The sequence below is a fragment of the Eucalyptus grandis genome, chromosome 4 (genome assembly GCF_016545825.1).
Source record: "Eucalyptus grandis isolate ANBG69807.140 chromosome 4, ASM1654582v1, whole genome shotgun sequence".
Taxonomy (NCBI): domain Eukaryota; kingdom Viridiplantae; phylum Streptophyta; class Magnoliopsida; order Myrtales; family Myrtaceae; genus Eucalyptus; species Eucalyptus grandis.
The window spans coordinates 15,908,697-15,917,597 of NC_052615.1; the positions used below are offsets into that span (position 1 = coordinate 15,908,697).

At 38.3% G+C, this 8,901-nt stretch overlaps 1 pseudogene; it reads left to right on the forward strand.

Annotated features, from left to right (window-relative positions):
- Window positions 1-2,980: 2,980 nt before the first annotated feature.
- Window positions 2,981-7,070, forward strand: LOC104442731 (annotated as a pseudogene).
- The last annotated feature ends 1,831 nt before the right edge of the window (window positions 7,071-8,901 follow it).

The window sequence follows — 8,901 nt, forward strand, 5'->3', positions numbered from 1 at the left end:
GTCCATAAATGCAAGGACATTTTGGATATTTCACATACTTTTTGGCCAAAGTTTCCAATTTTGCCCTTGGGTCAATATGCTTGAATTGGACTTGGTGGGCTTGGCTTGGCCCACTTGGGCCTCCTTGGCCGATCCACATGGGCATGAGGCCCAACGGCCCTTGCTTGGCTCAGCTTCTCTTCCCGATGTCCAATTCTCGATCAGATAACCATTTTTAAAAAATTTCACACTTGCCAATAAATTAACAGGTGAATAAGGCAACATCTAATATGTGGTTCTGGAAATCCTCGAAAGTTCGATTCCCGAAATCGAATTAAATGTCATGATTAAAATCGATCAAATGCGACTTCAGTTCAACCTAAACTATCGGGTGGCTTTTAGGGGTCTTCGCGCGGTTGACCCGTAGTTGATAATTTTCTATCCACGTTTGTGTCTCTTCAAATCATGAGCGACCCTCGATTGTCATGTAATCGCGATGGTTCATCTACGTAATATGAGTAAAAGATTAATAGAAAATCGATTTATCATTGTTTGACGCGAGTATTGTAATCATGCAGAATCACCCAAGAACCAACTATATACTTCCGTCGAATCGATTTATATATGTTCGCTAATTGACTTATAACAACGTAGTATTGATCATTGTCAATCCTTATGGTCGAGCAATCGATCACTAATTGAATTCTTTGGTCTTTCGCATTTTAATCATTTACGGCCTCATCCAATAGATTAATTAGAACCAAAGGTGTAAAGGTTTAGAGTAGATAAAAAAATAATAATATATACAAAGTTGGTCTGGATTAAACTAAACCTAAAGTCCTAGGACTGATGACTAACCCATATAATTCAAGGTTCAAGGGTCTTAGGATCAAGAACCGGTACAATTCCCAGGATTGGTCCAAGGTTAATCCTGAACTGATGCTCACCCTAATAAGCTGTTTTTGGGTGCTTTTTAACTGATAAAGAAGTGGTTCATCAGTCAAGGTCGTGCCTAGTGAAAAATATTCAAAGTCTTTGGTGATGAAATTTGGACACTCCTGCCATTTTCCAAGCAAACAGTTGTAATTCTCTCTCAATCATGGCATTCAATCCCTCGCAACATGCCAAGGAAGATGATGCAAGCCTAGGGGAGGCTTTCTCAAACAATAGGATCGGGAGAGTGACTCGCGCACAAGAAACGGGACGAACAGTAATTTCAGCACTGCGCAAGCTCAGGAGAACAGTCGTATCTTTGTCGATACAGATCGGATAAACCTGATTCCAAAACCAAATGAACAAAGACTTCTGGATCTACAATTTTACTGTTTTGGGTTTTCTGAAATAAGCACTGTAGGATAGTCGAAATTGGGTTGGAAGTAACGAACAGAACAGGAAAATATAGGAACTTCGCTGGTTGCTCTTCTAGGCCTCCAAGGAAGTTGAAAGGGACACCGATTCTTCTAGATCGATGACTGCAACTCTTCAAGGATGCAGATTTCGAAAGCTCCGACTCTTCAAGGACGGAGTGAAAACTCTTCTAGGTTTTCAAGGGTTGAACTCTACAAGGTTCACGATACTTGCTTCAAGCAAAGTTTTTCATTCATCAAAAGCTATCTGTCTTCTACAAGAAATTGGGCTTATATCATCAAAGAAATAAAGATAGAGCATTGAAACTAGGAGAAATAAAGGAGCATTGAAACTAGGAGATATAGTAAAGGGTATGGAAACTATAAACTAGTAAAAGCATCACGCGAGCTTCCAAGTTGTCTTTCAAGCTTCTAGGATGGACTCAAGATGTCGTTATGGCTTCTCGGTTTCGTCGAGCTTTAATGCGGGCCGATCTTCTTGGTCGAGAGAGCCGGTCTTCAATGTGGGCTGCATCAGAAGAAAAGAAACGAGGGAGTAGGTGGTGAAGATTGATTTCTTCTTCGGAATAAGAAGTTGAAAAAATGAGTTGTCAAGCATAAATAGTACCTTAGTAGCGTACTACACGTCACATCTTATCTATATAAACTATTTGATTCTTACTTATCCAAATGTTGTGTGACTTGTATTTTTTAAGGATTGTACAGGAGGCATTTATGTTAAAGTATCTCACATCACTCATTTAGGAGATTTATATGCTCTTCTATATATGTATGTTCTCCCTTGACCTGATTTTTGGTTAGATGTCCATAATCACATTTTACTCTATTTATTTTGTGTGTGCAATCTATATTTGTCAAATTTCACGTGCTTGTTCTTCTTCTAAATTGCACGGGAGAAAAGTGTTGAAGTATCTCACTTGTCTAACTCTTTATGTACATGTGGCCTCTCAAGTCTTTGAATTAGACTTTTTAACGGTAAAAATACTAAATTAAAATTCGCTTTTATCCAATTCTGTGATGACATTTCTTCTTCTTTTTTGTTTTTCTGGTTCAGATGCTAATGGTAGTATCACTCTTTGATTTATTATTATTTTTTAGAATGAATTCTCGTGTGAAGTGCTGCAAGCACCGAGAGACTAATTTAGAAATAAGTTTGTCAATCATTGTTTTTTTTTTTTTTTTTTTTTTGGGCTAAAGAGTTTGTCAATCATTGTTAATCATTGGCATTTTCTATATTTCGGGTTTGGCCTTATTCTAATTTGGATTGCTTTAATTTAGTAATAACGAAAAAAACTAAAAGCATAAAAAACTACCTTTTGAAAGAGGGAAAGATCACTCCTAAATGCAGCAGTGATATTATATACGATGCCAAAAAAAAAAAAAAAACTTAAGATTTATTTGTATATATTGATAATATCTTGTTCATAGCACCTCAGTATCTTATTTCGGGAATTAAATATCAGCATTACCGGAGTCCCGTCACAATCGCTGTAGCGTCACGATCGGGATTTCTCTTAAGCCGGTCAAAGTCAACGGTCAAGTCCGCCGGGCAGAAGTCAAAGTCAGGCGCTGATTGGTTCAAAGCCGCGTGGCTTCCCGCACCGGATAACAACTCCCCTCCCTCGCTCCCTTTCCGGCAGAACTGAAACTCAAGACAAGCTTCCGATGATCGCTCCGCCGCGTTCCGCCGTCCCCCTCCTCCTCTCGCTCCTCGCTCTTGCCACCTCCGCTCATGGCGCCTACTGCGGGAGCAACGGCAACTTCACCGCCAACAGCACCTACGGGGCCAACCTCAACACCCTATTCGCCTCCGTCGCTGCAGCAGACGGTCGCGGCTTCTACAACCTCTCCGCCGGCAGGAGCCCCGACGCCGTCAACGCCATCGCCCTCTGCCGGGGCGACGTCGGGGCCGCCGACTGCCGGAGCTGCCTGAACGACACCGCCGCCGAGATCGCCCGCCAGTGCCCGGTGCAGAAGGAGGCGATCGTCTGGTACGACAATTGCATGCTTCGTTACTCGAATCGGTCCATCTTTGGCGTGGTGGAGGTTTCGCCTTATATGTACATGTGGAACGTCAACAATGTCTCCAAAAACGTCGATCAGTTCAATCAGGTTCGAGAAGAGATCAAGATGATTTTCTTTTCTTGTTTTTCTCTTCTCGAAAACGGAAAGTATTTCTTTACATGTTTCAAACTGGTTAACTATGCGCCAAATCAGTGTTCTATTATTGACAATGTGCCTTTTCGAGTCTATAATTCATCCTGGTTTCAATGCACTTTGTAATGCTTTGCCTCTCTTTTGATCCATCCTGGTTTTTCTGTCTCTGCAATTTTTCTCAGGGGGATGTGTTCTTTTCTGTCTTGAATTCTTGAACTTTATGTTTCCTGTAAGCCATTAAGATTTGCACATTGCTTGTCAGGGAATTATAAGCTCACAGGAGCATTTGATTCTGGGTATTATTCTTGGATAGCAGCTAATAGTTCACACTGCATAAAGTTAAATAGGTGTTTGTGGATTCTATGTTTTGGGTAGTGACAAAGTACAAATTCTTTTTTCTTCCTCAGACAGTAGGTTATTGTTCTGGTTGTTTTTTACAGGATTTGAGAAATCTGACGGATGACTTGAGGGACCGAGCTGCAAGTGGCAATTCCACCAGGAAATTTGCGGTCGGAAATGCGACAGCTCCAAACTTCAAAACTCTGTTTGGACTCATGCAATGCACTCCAGACTTATCGCAGCTACAATGCGAGGATTGTTTGACGAGGGCTGTTGGAGACATTCCTCGGTGTTGTGATCAGAAAGAAGGAGGGAGGGTTATTTACCCCAGTTGCAGTATCAGGTTTGAAGTATACCCCTTTTTTGATTCTTCGGCTTATGAGTCGCCAGAGTCACCACCACTGGCACCACAAGTTTCTCCTCCGCCTCCTCCAACGAATAATACATCCACTAAAGGTACTTCTTTTTAATGTATACTTAACTATGCCAGAGCATTCTATCTGTGTTTTCAATTTACTGTAGGACAAACATGATAATAAATGTGTCTTTACCAAAAAAACATGATAATAAATGTGAGCAAGCATGCTTTCAAATTCAATGAGCTCCTTTTACAAACAAGAGACTAGGGGTTGTAAGTCTCCTTCCCCTGCTCCTCCTCCTTTAAGTATGGCCGCATTAAGTGTATTTTAAAGCATGATGTAATTTAATTTTTCATCTTTGTAGTGATAAGTTCCTGAGACACTTATGTTTCCTCTTGAATGAGGTATAAGCATGAAATAAGTAGCAGATGAGAAATTAATGAGGTTTTTGATGCATCATGAGTCTTCCTTTCTTTCGATTTAAGTATCACCGTCTGAAGTAATTTCATCAGGAAACTGACAGAATAACACCAAGGACTGCTTTAAATGTGCAACCCCTCCTAAAATCTGTTATTGGTAATTGGGTTTAAACACTGTTCACTGCGAGTTTCTTGTCTAACATAAGAGCTCTTCCTTTTCCAGGAAAGGATACTAACTCAGGTCGTATTGCCCTCGTTATCACAATCCCAGCTGTTGGATTCTCTCTTTTAATTGCTGGAATATTGTGCATCTGTTTGAGGTCAAGAAGATTGAAGAAAAATTTCGAAAGTAAGTTCTCATTACTTTTGGGTGACTGATTTCATAAAATACTGGGCGAATACAACCTATGTGAAACAGATTAGCAGCCAATAGGTTAAGCTTTGATGTTCCGAAGCTAGTAACTTTCCAGAAATTCAGAGGTCGGTGATTTCTGACTGAATGAGGAAAGATTCAGTGAGGGCTATAGATATCACAGTTCCCAGATTGCTCTGGAAAATCTTTTATTTGCTAGCATCACCTAGAGGCTAAATTTTCCTTAGAATGGATTATCTGTTAAATAAGAACGAATTACTATTAACTGTTAAGTCAGCAGACGGGCTTACTGATAATGTGGAATTAGACAATAAGCAACTTTGGATTTTCCACTTTGTAGCTGTACCTGTAGATGAAATCAGAAATGCAGAATCCCTGCAGCTCGACTTGAATACCATCAGAGAGGCAACAAATGACTTCTCTGACGCAAATAAATTGGGACAAGGTGGATTTGGTGTAGTTTACAAGGTAATCACTGCAAATTGTTTATTCATAAAATAACAAATAATTTGAAACATTCACATGTATATGGTTGCTTTTTGCATTCTTTTTCAGGGAACATTGGCCAATGGACAAGTTATAGCATAAAAAGGCTGTCTGTAGATTTGGGACAAGGTGATCGAGAATTCAAGAATGAAGTCCTCTTGGTTGCAAGGCTTCAACACCGGAATTTGGTTAGGCTCTTAGGATTTTGCCTGGAGGGGAGAGAAAGGCTTCTTATCTATGAATTCGTACCAAACTCGAGCCTGGACCACTTTATATATGGTATGATCATGCCACTTTTGTTCCAGCATCATCTGATTTATGGGCAATTGAAGTGCATGTTCTTGCCAATCTGCATTTAGAAAGTCACCTTGCGCAAGCTACATCACTATAACCATTTGTCAATATACTATGCAGATCCTGTTAGGCGTAGGCAGCTGGATTGGGAGAGGCGTCAAAAGATAATAGGAGGCATTGCTCGTGGGCTTCTCTATCTTCATGAGGATTCTCAACTTCGAATTATTCATCGGGATCTTAAAGCGAGCAATATTTTGCTAGACGCAGAGATGAACCCTAAAATTTCAGATTTTGGTACAGCAAGGCTATTTGCGTTGGATCAAACTCAAGACGCCACAAGCAGGGTTGTTGGCACTTAGTAAGTAATACATAGCAGAGTATGTTAAAATAGATCCGGTTATATTTCCCGTGCTCTTCTCCATATAATCTGAATAGCTAGCAGATATAAAGGCACAGCATCTTAAGTGGAATTGCGTTGAAAGTGCTAATTATTCCTGTGATGCAGTGGGTACATGGCTCCAGAGTACGCAATGCATGGATTGTTCTCAGTCAAGTCAGATGTCTTTAGTTTTGGGGTGTTGCTACTAGAGATTATTAGTGGTCAAAAAAGTAGCCGCTTCTGCAATGGGGATACCACGGAGGACCTTCTTAGCTATGTAAGAAAATATCTTTCGATCACTCTCCTTCCCCTAAAGAATCGCCGGGAAAGAGTGGCGGACCCAAACTCAAATGAGTGGAGCCACTGTCCTTACCATACTGAGTTTGCGTTTATGATTCATTGCAGGCATGGAGGAGTTGGAGGGAAGGGAACCCCTCAGATCTCATAGATCCTAATTTGGCCAATGGTTCGAGAATTGAAATATTGAGATGCACTCATGTCGGATTGCTGTGTGTTCAAGAAATTGAGGCTGACAGACCAACCATGGGTGCGGTGGTTTTGATGCTCAGTAGTTACTCCACCACCTTGCCTCTACCATCACGACCTGCATTCATTTTTCCCAGTATCCCTGAATCTAACACAGCTTCACGGGTGATGGTAACTCATTCGAATCGATCCGAAAATAGAAAAATCCAAGAATCAGTGAATGAGGCTTCTATCACCGAGCTATATCCTCGATGATCACAGATTGGAGTCTAAATTTGTATAAGTCTTCTGTTCCATTGCGGATGGAACAATGTGCCATATCAGCACATCATTTGTTATTGCCTTATTTCATGTGTTGAATGGAATTTGGGATGATTATATGCTGCTATGGTCTTAAAAATGGATGAAGTCTGTCGCTTATATTACTGGCTATAGACGATATGTACTCTGAAAAAGTTTACTTCAATTGCATATTACATTAATGGGAAAGATAATTGAAAGTTACTTTGCATTATGGAAATGTTATTACTCATGTATAAAAATTGAATTTAGATATATCAATTGTTAGTTTCTTATGAGAAAACTACTGAGTATCATGAATCTTTACTGTACTTTCCCACATGAAATTTTTCAACTAATCTGAGAAATTACTAGCTACCGAAATGTTTGAACTTACTTTTGTATGTGTAAAGTTACTATCAACAATGAGAAGTAGATACTCTCAACTTGTCATTTAAAAAGTTGGTAAATGAGTAAGATAAAGCTGGCATTTTCATATACTTCAGTAAAAGTTGGTGAGTTATTAATGATCATTTGTTATATAGGCGATCTAATCAATGTCGATGAGTGTTTCAAATAAGAGTTGGTCACCTAGATTTAGTTTGTAATTACAAAGTTAGAAGTTGGGAAATCATTACGAAAGTTTGGTAATTTAGAGTTTTACCAAATAAACAGAAAAATCAATTATCGTCACTCCATACCATCAATGTAAATGTCGACATCTATGGATTTAATCTTAAAATATCATAATTCGCATGATGACGATCGTGGAAATCATCCTTCGCACTTATGGTATGTCACAAAATTACTAACCCACTTGAGATTTCGTGTGTGCCATTTAATATTCACAGTTAGTTAATACTTGACTTTACATCTCAAATATTATTATTGAATTTAGAAAATTTCGATTATGACATTCGAGGCCAACTCATCATCTACTTTGGATGTCGTTTTTTTTTTTTTTTTTTTTTTTTGAAAGAAAGCCACGTAGACATTAAAATTTTATATATATAAAAAAAAAAAGCCATGTGGAATGAATTGTCGAAATTTGTTAATTGGAGACACTTAAGTGTTCATTATTTCTCCTACTTGACATGTAAGGGTGCGCATAACAAAATTTCTATTTTTCTATTTTTTTGTTTTTCTATTTCATGGAATAGGTTTGAAATAAAAATTCGTTTGATAACGCAATTTTATTTTTCTATTTCTGAAATAGTAGTTAGAGCAGAAATTAGAAGCCAAATTTTTTTTTCTTTTTTTATTTCTAGAATAAAAGTAAGAAATGAAAACTCTTCTCATTATTTACTCTTGTCATTGTCCGCTACTTACCTACCACCTGTGAGATGCTAGACACCCACCACTGATCGTTGGACGCCTGCCACAGGATGTCAGCCACCGAACATCGGACGTTGGCCGCTTGTCGTCACCCCCATAGAAATAGAAATTTTATTCTATTATCAAACACATACATGTTCTAGAAATAAAAATTTTGAATTGTTATCAAATGCATTTCTTTCTTTAGAAATTCGTCAAGAGAATAGAAATTGAAAAATCAATTCTTGGCCAAAAATTGGTTTTTGCTCTAGAAACTTTGTCATGTGCACTCTAAGTGATTTTTGACAAAAAAATTTAACACCAAAGTGAGCACCGTATGAAAATTTGAATGTTGTTACATGTTATTTGCTAACTTATAATGAGCACGAAAAGTGTTAGAAAAGTCATAAACATATTGTAATTATACTAATTTAATCCTAAACCTTTTTAATGATGCAAATTCAATCCTAAGCCTTTTGACATGATGTCAATTCATTTGTAAACCTTTTAATAGTGTCAATTTAATCATAAACCTTTGAACAAGTGCCAATAGTCATAAATCTTTTAACATGGCACTGTCGGCGCCGACATTGACAATTTTTAATAATATTTTTATCATTTTTCAATTTTTAAATTAATTTTCTGATCTTCTTCTTTTTCTTTTTTCTTT